The sequence below is a fragment of the Lissotriton helveticus genome, chromosome 7, assembly GCF_964261635.1.
Source record: "Lissotriton helveticus chromosome 7, aLisHel1.1, whole genome shotgun sequence".
Taxonomy (NCBI): domain Eukaryota; kingdom Metazoa; phylum Chordata; class Amphibia; order Caudata; family Salamandridae; genus Lissotriton; species Lissotriton helveticus.
In genome coordinates this window covers 1382775864-1382788403 of record NC_136068.1, presented here as the reverse complement: position 1 = coordinate 1382788403, position 12540 = coordinate 1382775864, and positions in this window count along the sequence as shown.

The window sequence follows — 12540 nt, the reverse complement described above, 5'->3', positions numbered from 1 at the left end:
TCACTTCGTTTGGACCCTGAAATGAAGCGAGCTGCTGAATGGAGGACGGATTTGAGGGGAGGGAGGTGAGATTTGGGAAGGCCAGTCAGAAGAGAATTACAATAGTCCAAACTAGAGAGAACTAGCGATTGAACCAAGGTTTTTAGGTCATTCTCCGGGAAGAACCGACGAATCCCCCAAAGAAGGCGCAGCTGATAACGTGCGCTTTTAGCCATGGAATTGATGTGTGAGATTAGGTTGAGTCTTTTGTCCAGTATGACAACTATGGATTTAGCGCAGTCCACAATGATGGGTTTACTGTTGAGTAGATTCAACTGATCCAACCATTGAACAGGCGGCGGGGAGAGAGAGTTAGATAAGAGGAGGAATTCCGTTTTAGAGGGATTGAGAATGAGTTGGTGCACTAACATCCAGTTGTGAATAGCGTTGAGAGTAGAGCGGAGTAGTGAGAGATCATGAGGGGAAGACACCTTGAGGTATATTTGGGTGTCATCCGCATAGAGATGGTAGAGGATTCCAGATTTGCTTAGGAGGTTCCCTAATGGTTCCAGATAAAGATTAAACTGAGTGGGAGCAAGGATAGAACCTTGAGGGATGCCTTGACCAACCACCAGTGGAGACGAGAGACTGTTCGCAATCTTAATCATTTGGGATCTGTCCGAGAGGAAAGAGGCAAACCATTTGAGTACTGTGCCTTCCACGCCCATTCCCTGATGAAGATGAAGAATGTTCAGGAGGGTGTTGTCATTAACAGTGTCAAAAGCTGCAGAGAGGTCAAGAAGAATCAGAAGGCACGATTCTCCCAAGTCGAGAATATGCAGCGCATCATCGATCACTTGCAGCAGGGCTGTTTCAGTGATGCAATTTTGAATAAAGCCCGACTGCAACTTGTCGAGGAGATTATTGTCCATAATGTGTTGGGACAGTTGTTTTGCAACACATTTTTCTGGGATCTTTGAAAGAAAAGAGAGATTGGTGATGGGGCGGAAGTTATTGAGGTCATTTGCATCTGCAGAGGGTTTTTTTAGAAGAGGGGTAACCTGTCCTGTATTGAGGACAACTGGGAGGGATCCTTGACTGAGGAAGAGATTGACTGGCCTGGTCCAGTAGGAAAGGGTGTTAGTATAGAATTCAATGGCGATGCCACTGGGTATGGGTCAGAAGAATGGTTGGAGGGTTTGGTTTCGCGGATGCATTTGAGGAGATCAACCTTCGAGATGGCGGCAACGTTCTGCCAGGTGACTAAGGCTTTTCTCTTCTCGATTGAGGTGGGGTGGGTGACCTGTTCCACCAGAGATTTTACCTTTTGATCGAATATAGCAAGGTCAGTTGCTTTCTTTGAAGCATCCTCAGGCTTGATGGTTTAGGGAGAACAATTTGGGTTTTTGATGAGGTCGAAAAGTTTTTTTGGTCTGTTTTTAGCTGAATCAAGGAGGGATCTGAAATTAGATGTTTTTTCCTGGAAGATGTGCTGGTGGTATTTGGATCTTGCTGAGCGTAAAAGAGAGAGGTTGGGGGTGGATGGAGAATGTCTCCAGTGCTTCTCCAAGATTCTGAGGTTTTTCCTTTCGTCATAGAGAGCTTTGTTGAACCAAGGAGCTGACGGGGTGGGTATTTTCCTTTAGGTTTGGAGTGGAGCAACCTTGTCGATCTCAACTGCAAGGATTGAGAGGCAAAGGGGAGTGAGATCGGTGACATCCGTATTGGGGTCTAGACTAGGAAGTGAACGCATAGCAGAATCACATAGAATCTCAAGATCAATGTTTTTTGTGTTGCGGAACCACGTAGAGGCTCTTTTAGGTTGGCCGAGAGTTAAAATGTGAGAGAGGTGAAAAAAGAAGGGAATGAGGAAATTGTCAGACCAGTCAACACGGATGGGTGAAGCAGAGGTAATCTGGTCTGATTTGGATATCACAAGGTCCAGAATTGAGCCCTTGGCGTGTGTAATTTCCGAGCAGTGTTGGGCAAGATCGTTAGCTGAGAGAAAGGTTGCAAACTTGTTGGCAGCCGAGTCTTCCACGGAGCCCCAGTGGAGATTGAATTCACCTAGTTAGATCTGCTTGTCGCTTTGTGAATATTAGTCACTAATGAAGTCGATGAATTCCTCTATGAAGGAAGAGCAATTACCAGGTGGGTGGTAGATGATATGGAACCTGAAGGGTGAGCCATGCTGAACTTGGAGTTCTAGGGAAAGGCATTCAAAGGTGCGAAAGAGGGTGGTGGGAAAGTTTTTGATTTGGAGGGCGTTTCTGTAGATAATCGCAACAACTCTCCCGATCTTGCCTGTTCTGTCGTTTCTGAGGATAGAGTAGTCAGTAGGTAACAGAAGATCAAAAGAAGTGTGAGAGGAGTCATTAAACCAGGTCTCAGTGAGAAAGAGCATGTCGAGATTGTGGTGAGTGATAGTGTCAGAGATTTCCAGTTTGTGTTTGGTTGCAGATCTGTAGTTGTGGAGCGTACAGTGTAGCTCTGACGCAACTGTTTTGGTGATGTGAATGTCTGGACTGATGATTACACGACATGTTTTGATAAAGCCAAACCAAAGTTAACATTAACCGCGAGGATTATAATGCACTTAAGAGTATATGGTATGGCTATATCATAGAACAGCTATAAGGACATGGTTCTGAAAACTGCAGACAGGCTCAGCTCCTGCTAGAGCACCATCTCACATAAAACCAAGCACTCTGCCTTCAGGATTGTCAAGGCCTGCCATAGGAGTGACTTATAGGTATATATGTGTCTATATATATGGTTAGATATAGGTATACTATATCTAAGCAAGGGGTGATTACACCACCTTGCCCAAGCTGAGTGATCAGCCTGTGGTGTCAGTTTGGATGGCCAGCCAGGGGTGGCATAATTCATGCTGCAGCCCCTGGTAGGCCGTGGATGCACCTATGCCCTGGGTACCAATGGTACACTATACAGGGGCTCACAAAGGTGACCCAATTCCCAATTAGGTATGTACCTAAAGTACATGGTATCAATTTACAGAGAGAACAGCTGGGCTGTGGGTCTGATCAGCAGGCCCACAGCCACACTAAAGTAAAAAAAACAGTAAATCACAGCAATAAATGGAGGTGACCATAGGAAGCAGACCCTACTCTCCTACAATCCCCCCTCTATCCAACACCTTAGTGGCCTTGCCTACTAGGTGGGATTCTTGGATGAACGCGACTGATGGGGCGTGTCTCTTGAGTCACTGCCACACTGCCACCTACTAAATTTCAAATAGCACGAGTGTGGGAAGTTGCTTAACTCCTGGATCTACTAAAAGCAGGCTGCATCGAACAGCAGGTAGATTCCAATATTTATCGCAATATCAAAAATAATATTCTTGATTAAAATAAGGAATACAAATATCTTTATATGTGCTTGCATGACAGGTTTTTCTCCAGAATAGAACAGTGAATATGGCAGAACAAGAGGCGAATGCATTTTAACCCTTATGCACAGCGTACTTTATGAACAAATGGTTATTATTCTGTAATTCGAGGAAGAAGTATGCTCTTTGAATAAATGGGATTAATGTTGTAGAAGGAATGAGGGACAAATCCCATTGACTTAGGTTTATCATCTTCATATCTTTACATGAAGGTCATAGATGACTCAGTCAAGCCGCCCCTGACTAAAATTGGCACGTGAATGAGTTAAAACCGGTGAGTGGCTAGAAAAAATATAAACAAGAGGTGTGGATATGAGGATGAATGAGAGGAATGATTGATGTTTTAATTGAAAGGATGAATGCTAATTTTTTAACTCTCTGAGTTAGCATGTAAGTTGATGGATATAGGAACACTTATGGTAATTATGCTGTGCAATTGAAATGATTCAAGACACAGTTTGTTTTGAATTGTACACTTTAATATATCCGTGTGAACAAGGTAAACAAAGTAGAAAATATATGTTTCTCTTTTTAAATAGGTCTGATGATTGATTAAAGGAGAGGATAAAATAGTTTGTCCTGAGGAAGGTGGTTTCATTATTTTAGTCCACCGAATTGCGTTGACGCCCTAGTTGTCATTAAATTGGCATTGTACTGAACACTGTCTTGACAAAGTATTGATGATTTGCATGATGTTCAGTTGATATATGTTTGCGAATTAATGTATTGAATGACAAATGTTATTGTCTTTTGGAAAGTCTTTTCCGTTTTTAGAAAAAAAATACGAAATGTGTACTATCAATGTTTTTAACACTGTTTTGATATATGTGTGAATCAGATTCTTTTTATTAAACTGGTATTACTGGGCCCGATTCACAGAACTAACTTAAGACAATATGCTAAACTTACTACCATTTTGGTATTCACAGAAGGCATTTACTCATTTTGGTATTCACAGACGGCACTTACTCATTTTGGTATTCACAGAAGTTAGGAGTCCTAACTTTAGGACTCCTAAATGCCTTCTGTGAATACTGAAAGTCTTAAAATTAGGATTTTTCTCAATTGTGTAGTATTAAAGTTAGGACTCCTAACTTTTGGACTCCTAAATGCCTTCTGTGAATACCGAAAGTCTTAAAATTAGGATTTTTCTCAACTTTATTACTACTAAACTGAGAAAAATCCTAATTTTAAGACGTTCGGTAATCACAGATGGCATTTAGGAGTCCAAAAGTTAGGACTCCTAACTTCTGTGAATACCGAAATGAGTAAGTGTCTTCTGTGAATACCAAAATGAGTAAGTGCCTACTGTGAATACGAAAATGGTAGTAAGTTTAGGATTTTATCTTAAGTTAGTTCTGTGAATCGGGCCCTATGTGTTTCGATATCCGGTTCTGTTTTATGTCTGCAAATTGGAGTGGGAATCAGTCAGTATTTGTGGAATGTTTCTGTGTAGGTGTACCAAAAGGGAATTATATATTTGACCTTGGTTCCCTGCTGTACGCACATCAACTGGCATCTAAGTTTGTTCGCCGCTTTGTTCGTCATTCGCTCCAGTGCACACTTGACCAGTTCATCCATTTGCACAATTTCTTTTGTGCGTGTGTATCCCTCTTCATACGCTGTGATCTCTTGTTGCTGTGCTGAAGCTCTAGGCACGTCTGCATTTCTGTAAGTCCTTCCCCATTTTCTCTCTTCTGCTCTTGCGCCTGCCTCACTTACTGTCTGGTACTCACTAAAACGCTGCCCCCCATGTCTGGTGTCAGTGAGTGAGATCTGTTTATGGTACATTATATTTATCACATTACATCTGTGCTTTTTGAAGCTTTATCATGGGTTGGAAAAGGTCTAGTGCATGTCTCTATAGGGCATACTCTCCTGTTCTATAGGTTTCGACTTCTGTCTTAGCAGACCATGACTCCTATTAGCTCACGCAGCTGCTGAAGATTGAGAGTGGTAGCAGCAACAAGAATATAATGGCTGGGAGAGGCCTTTTTTATCGGCCTTCTGCTAGGGAGAGTCACATCCTGGCATCTCCTGCATTTATAAATTGGTCTGCCAGTACCCTGCAACCGGATCCTCTGCTTCATCCATGTAGGACAAAGATGACACATGTATATGTGTTTCTTCTGTGTCTAGCAGTTGAGCATGGAGTAAAATTGTTTTCTTGTATCTAAGAAGCAAATCACTTGGAGGAAGAAGAGTGCTAAAGATAGCTGTGTGAATTGGAAGGCTTATCAAGTCATTCCAGAGATCCTTGTAAGTCAGAATTCAGGGTGTAGAGTGTAGGAAGCTGGCTTTTTATGTAGCGATGCCAATGTGAGTGTACACCATGCAAAACATGCAGACAACCCCTATTGGTTTACAGGACTTACTTTAATAATTCCAAGTGCTCTACTTGTGGTATTGTGGTTGAGCAGCTTAGGCTTATCAGAGGGGAGTGTTAAGAATTTCTTGTACACACAGTCAATAGATGGTTCACACACTCAATAGCAAATCAGAGACCAATTTCTAACAATAAAGTCAAATTTTATATGAATTTAGACACCAAGATCTTTAGAATAACTTTAGTACATTTGGAAATATTGATTTTAGAAGATAATAGCAAAATAGTTCAAATACGTTTTTGAGGCATGAGCCTCGAACGCTACAATGTTAACCTATTGAAGAAAAAAACACATGTAGCAAAACGGTACTTGCAGTCAGCATTCAGGTGTGCCCTTTGGCACTTATGGTGCTAGGGGGACAAGGTCCAAAGTACTACCAGCAGTTTCACTTTACCTGCCCTTCTGTGTCCAGGTGCAGAGGTGTTGATCAGGATGGTAGACTCAAGTGCTACAGCAGTAAAGTCAAGGGGACCTGAAACAAAGAGGCTACAATGGGGGACTTGGGGAAAAGTACGGCGGTAACCAAAGGTGGGCTCAGGTCATGGTGGCCCCTAAGCCAAGGGGACGCAGTCAGAAGTCGTGAACCCAGAGGGGCTCAGGTGCAGAGGTGCTTTGTTGGCTGGCCACTTGCATTTGAGGCTCTCACGATTGTCGGTGATCTGAATTGGGTAGAAAAACAAAAGAGGAGAGCTCCTCTGGTCATGGATCCCATCTGTCCTGAAGACCTAACCTGCAGGAAGCCTTCCAAAGTGTTGGTGTCATGGCTCAACGAAGAACAACACTTGGCTGGTGCAATTGCCCCAGCACTCAGGGTATTGGTGCAGGGGACTCCTGGAGAGTCTAGCATCTTGAAACTCAGCAAAGAGACGGGACAGACCTCACAGAGCCACAAAAAACTCCTACTGAAGAGATGCCCCCTCGGTGGGCCTGATGACCAACAAAACGGTGAACCGGGCAGATGCGGTTGTGCCTGCAAATGCAAGGGGATGGCTCCTCCACCCCAAGGGTGATGCTAGATGGTTGCTGAAGTGCGGGACAGCCCTCCAATTGTAGGGAGGATGCACAGCCACAGGATGAGTCAGGTCTTATCAATCGTTAAGGAGCAGGCAGAAAGTCAGGGTTTGATGTCAGTTTCTGTTCAAGTCCTTGGTTCTCACAGTATCATCTCTTCTTTGTCCTTCTGCTCCCAGGTAGTTGAATCTGTCAGTCTGGTGTCAGGGGACCCCTAAATACTCAATTTATGGGCTTTTAGGGGAGTATGAGGTAGTAGCCAATGGGATACCTACCCCTAGGGGGACTAAACCCCCTATATGACCACTTACTGTGGGGAGTGGGCATAACCATGCCGTCTCTATTTCACCAAAAATCAAGCTGGTGACACCCTTCTTCGGCTGTTTAGTTCAGGTACCTAAAGAGCTAGCCATCTAATTGGAGGAAGTGAGAACACCTTCTGCCGAGCAGGCATTGTTCCTGACCTCTTGCAGAGGATCAGAAACACGTCTTGGGTGGCAGGCTGGAAGATAACAGTCAGCAAACACACTAGGGACCAGATGTATGACCCTTACATTGTGTGACTCGCAAATTGCTTTGCTTTATGACTCACAATTTGCGACTCGCAAAATGCAATTTACAACAGTGTCTCAGACACTGTTAGCGATTCCTAATGGGGTCGCAAATTGCCTGCCTCATTAGGCAGGTGATATTTGCGACCCCATTAGGAATGGCTAGCACTCCCATGGATGGTGGCCTGCTGTGGTCAGCAGACCACCATATCTGTGACTGCTTTTTAAATAAAGCAGTTTTATTTTTTTTAAATGCATCCAGTTTTCCTTAAAGGAAAACGGTATGCATTTAAAAAAAAAAATGAAATGTTTCTGTTTCATTTTTTAAGAGTAGGCAATGGTTCTTCAGACCACTGCCTGCTCTTAAAAATTATTTTCGCACACACTCACAAAGGGGATGGAGTCCCCGAGGGACCCCTTCCCGTTTGCGAGTGGCTTAACACCTGCTTGAAATAGGTGGTAAACTGCGAGTGCTTTGCGGTCGCAAAACAATCGTACATCGAAGTGCGAGTCACTATTAGGAAGGGACGCCCTTGAAACACCTCTTCCTAATAGTGAGTCGCAAACGCTAGTTTGCGAGTTACTGACTTGCAAAATAGCATTTGTACATGCCAGGACCCTTTTTTGCATTTGCAAATGGGCGGCTGGCCCATTTGCGACCGCAAAAAATGGTTGTACACCTCTAAGAGAATAGTAGGGTTAGAGGGGGCACCTCCAAAGTGCCCTCTGCGTGCATGTCTTCATAAACCTGCTACTGGCATCAGTACAGATTTATTAAGACAGGGTGTTTGATACCAAACACCGTTATTTTCAGTGAAGCCATTATGTAGCTGGGTAACTCGTACTGACAAGTGCCTAGTACATGCTTTTGAAATGGCTTCCTGATCTCTTGCAATGACTAGCGATGCAATTAGGCAACACAGGGAAATATCTTCTCATGCAGATGTGCTCTCACATGTACTATAATGCACCCTGCCTTAGGAAGGGTGACTTACTTATAGTACATGTAGTGAACCTTTGGCATTGCATACAGGGAGGGGCCTATGTCATGTTTTCAGAATGGCTTGCACCATTTGACGCATCCTGCAATAGTAGTCTGCATGCAGTTGTGTGTGGGCCCCTTTGGGTGGCATGATAAATGCTGCAGCCCTTACAAACCCTCTTTAGTAACCATGCCCTGGGTACCAGGGGTACCATTTACCCGGGTCTTAGAAGGATGCTAAGGTCCTTGCCAATTGGGATACAATCAACAGTTGTATCATTTTAGGGACAGTACACCGACACTGGGGCATGGTTAGCAGGGATCTAGTGCAATTCCAATCAAAAGTATCAGTACCAGTGAGCAAAATGTGGGGCGACCATGTGAAAAAGAGGTGTTTTCCTACATGGAGTAGAGGAGACAAAGGATCCTTTTAAAGCTAATGAAAATTCCCCTGTCATTACTGTCCCTTGTTCCCCAACACTGTCTGGGCATTTATTGATTTATTGCTTTTGGATGGTCTGTTGAGTTCTGAGTTTGTAAACCGATATCACACCCAAGCGTACTGCTTGACTTTGCTACTCTGAGGGCCAAGTGCTAATGGGGCTACTTTGTGCTCAGTGTTGTGCTCAAAATTAAGGCTAAGCCCCAGGACACCACTGGTAAAAGGCTCCGATTGTCACACTCATGCATAGTCTAGTTCAGTGGATGAAGCAACTATCTCATCGGAGCTGAGTGGAGCACGGTCCAGTGTTTCTCTTTTTTCTGTAATTCCTGTTTCCCCAAGTCTACAGGGAGGGTAAAGGGTCTACAAACATGGTCTGCTGGTAAGCAACAGCAAGGCATTGAGATACCTCCTGGATCCATCTAGTACTTGTAAAAAGGGCCGGCACCTCTGCAATGGCGGAGGAGCGTCACCCCACTGGTCAGTGTCAGTCACAGAAAAATAAAATGAGAATGAAAGAATAATATTATTTTAATTTTCTGTGATGGGCTCTGGCTGAGACGTGCGTGCGGGGCGGGTCTGGGATATGACAGGGAGGAGTGGTGGACAGACATGCGCACTTCTATTTTTCCAGCCCAGCTGTGTTGCACTGCTGGGTTGGAGAAAAGCCGCAGGCTCCCAGGCTCTGTCTGAGTGGCAGACCTGGCCGCTCAGACCAATCCTGGCGCTGCTCTCATAGAATGAGCGCACCGTCTGGATTGGTTGGGGAGCCTGTGATTTCCTAGAGACCACCGGAAGTGAAGTAATGAGGCAGTCGTCAGCGTTGGGGCAGCGATAATATATATATTTTATTTTTGCCATCAATCCCCCAACCCCCCCACTTTTATTGTGTGGCGGCTGTCACTGCCTGTAAACCTCACATTTTGCGATCACATTATTATTCCATTTTATGCAAAATTACTGCAGTTTTTCCCTCCAACAATTTTGTCAGGTCAATATCTGGCCGAATTGTTACAGGAAAACCTTCAATATATATGGGAACGGAAATGGGAGATGTGTGATATTACCATGCCATCCCCATTTAGAAGTAGTAGTACCGCCTCCCAGTAAATGCTGCCACCACTATGATTGGTTCTAACTGGATAGGATTACTTCCTGAAAAATTGCCACACAAAAAGAGAGCCTACATACTAACTAACTAAATAAATAATTCCTGATTTTTATACTAAGCAAACATCCGATATACCACTCTAACAGCATCTCTTTACCCAATGCTAACCATGTTTCTACATTAAAAAGTGTGTTACATTTATTTTGACCACATTTTGGGTCACCCTTAATGGCTATCTGCCAGCTGTTGTCTACATGGATATTAGGTTCTCTTTTGTCTCCCTGGTTAACAATGACCGGATCTATCAAGGTTTAAGATCTTTAACCAAGGACGTCAATTAGGTGACCCAGGGGTGGAATATCCTCCCCTTGTAGCCCATTGCTTCCCCTGTGCCTGGCTCGCTCCCCTGCTCACAGTGCATGATTTGTAAAAGAATGAGTGCTGTGCCCAAACCTCTGCTCGGAAGCTGAGGCTGGTACAATTAAATGTTGGCACACTGAATACCAAGGCAGCGTTGCCTTAAATCCATGTTGTGCCATTTAAGCCACCAGAAGTCATTCCCTGCCACTTTATCTTACTCTTGCAGGTTCCTGATTTCTTCCTTTGTGACTGTTTTTTCCCCCCGTATTTCTGTTTCTCTGTCTTTCTGCATGTGTGCTTTCCCTGCTAAGCCACTAAGTTTCAGTAGTTTCCACTCCTTGTCCTTGCCCTGGACCCTCAGCAGCAAATGGGAGGCTGTTGAAAAGCAGGGTTGGGCTAAAGAGTCAGCCCTGTGCTGTCAGTGGGGGGTTAAAGAAAAGGGTGATTGAAGTCATGTCCTCTGCCTTTGGCTTTCTATTGAACCGATGTCCATGCTTGTTTTGCCGTGAAGATCAATCATCTCATGTGGAAACTTAAAATTCAACACCGGGCTATCGTCTCAGAAAGATGAAATACATGCTTAAGTACTTCCCCAAGCGTCACGCTACACACTGGATTGTACTGCTTGTGTGTACTGTGTGCATTTCTTTTCTATGCGCTTATCTTTGTCAGCAAAGGCGAATCAAGGAGCGCGGCATGAACACTTATAGTGGGTGTAACAAACCCAGATCCGCTGTGCTCCTTGTGGTCAGATCATGGTAACAAGACATTACGATGGCATTATGGAATATCACAAACATGCAATTACAGCTTGTTTACCAAAGCTTCAGTAAATGCTTTAACCCGACCAGGGTTTATTTGGAAGGGCGCTGAGAGGACTTCTGACCGCATTGAACTTCAGCAGTAATCTTGAATTTTTCTTTTTTTTTGGTCTGTTCTTTATGTTACAATATTTTGTGTTCTGCAGACGTGGTGGGTAGTGAAGACTACGGACAATATACCTCCACAACGAACTGATGAATATTTTTACCATAGCCTCGTGGCAATTTATGTCAGGTGGCCCCCGCTGACCACCCCATCCCATGCTTTTCCATACATTTTTTATTTTATCCCTTATGGGGAAAGATCACTTCCGAATCCAGGCTGCACCTACTGGAAATTCTATCTACATCTTCTCTGCTTGGACACAGCCCACTTGAAGTTCCGAAGAGCCTTGTATCCCACCTGTACTGCATAGACCAGGGACTTTTATGACCTTTTTATGGGCAGTGGCATGCTGACATGACTCGAGCACTTTGTGAATGTCTTTTTTCCCCTGCCTACTTGCCCCTACTTTGGTCTAATTCGGCCACATCATTTTATTTAATACACCACCAACAATGTTAGAAGAACTTTTCATATTTTATAAATGAATACATATTTATAACTTTTGAAGACCATAGAACTAAGGGACCCCTTTTGATCAAGTCTGAGGAGGCAAGATGGCGTCGGTGTGAGAGGTCGCTGCAGTGCTTGCTCCAGGGCCCAGGATGTCTCCGGCAATATCGTCGACCTACACCTCATCGTTCAAGCATGTTGGCAAACGTTGATTCCAGCGAATAATACGGGTTCCTACAGACGGCTATAGACTACTCCCTAAAGCCTGGATAGCCTGGATAGCCTGGACAGTCAGGGCATCGGCATGACAAACTGGTCTCACAACCACCGCAAACTACCATTGTTGGGGTAGAGGGATCACAAAAGGACCGTAAAAGATTGCGGCGCAGCATCGGGGGATACAGCTGATGTCGGATTCCCGGTAGCAGACTTCGAGAAAAAGCTTTCTCCACAGACACGGACACGGTGACGGAGATTCACGCTTCTATCGAGCAATTGTGAGGGAGTGAGGGAGGAAACCTGAACTGTGTATTACCTCTACTTCCCGGCCAAAAATTCGGACTTTGTATGTTGGATTTCCAGGTGTCACAGTCATTGCGGTCATTGCGGTTGTGGCGGAGTTTCGAGGGTGCAGTCTACATGGTCAGCATTCGAAAGCTCCTAGCCTCACTAGCCTCACTAGACTACGCTAGTCTACAACCGTGAGTAATCTGTGTACCCTGGGCTCTAAGGCCTTAATATTCTAAAGCTCTATTTAATAATGACTGTACTTCATCTCATTCCATTGACTATAATGCAGCACGAGTCTTCCTAGACGTGCTAAACACAAGAGCGTTGACAGGAGAGGGGAAGAGTTTGTTTTGTCTGCCGTTGGTCTGCTCGTGCCTCAACAGTGCGCCCCCAGTCAAGTTATCGGTAAGGGGGTAGGTAA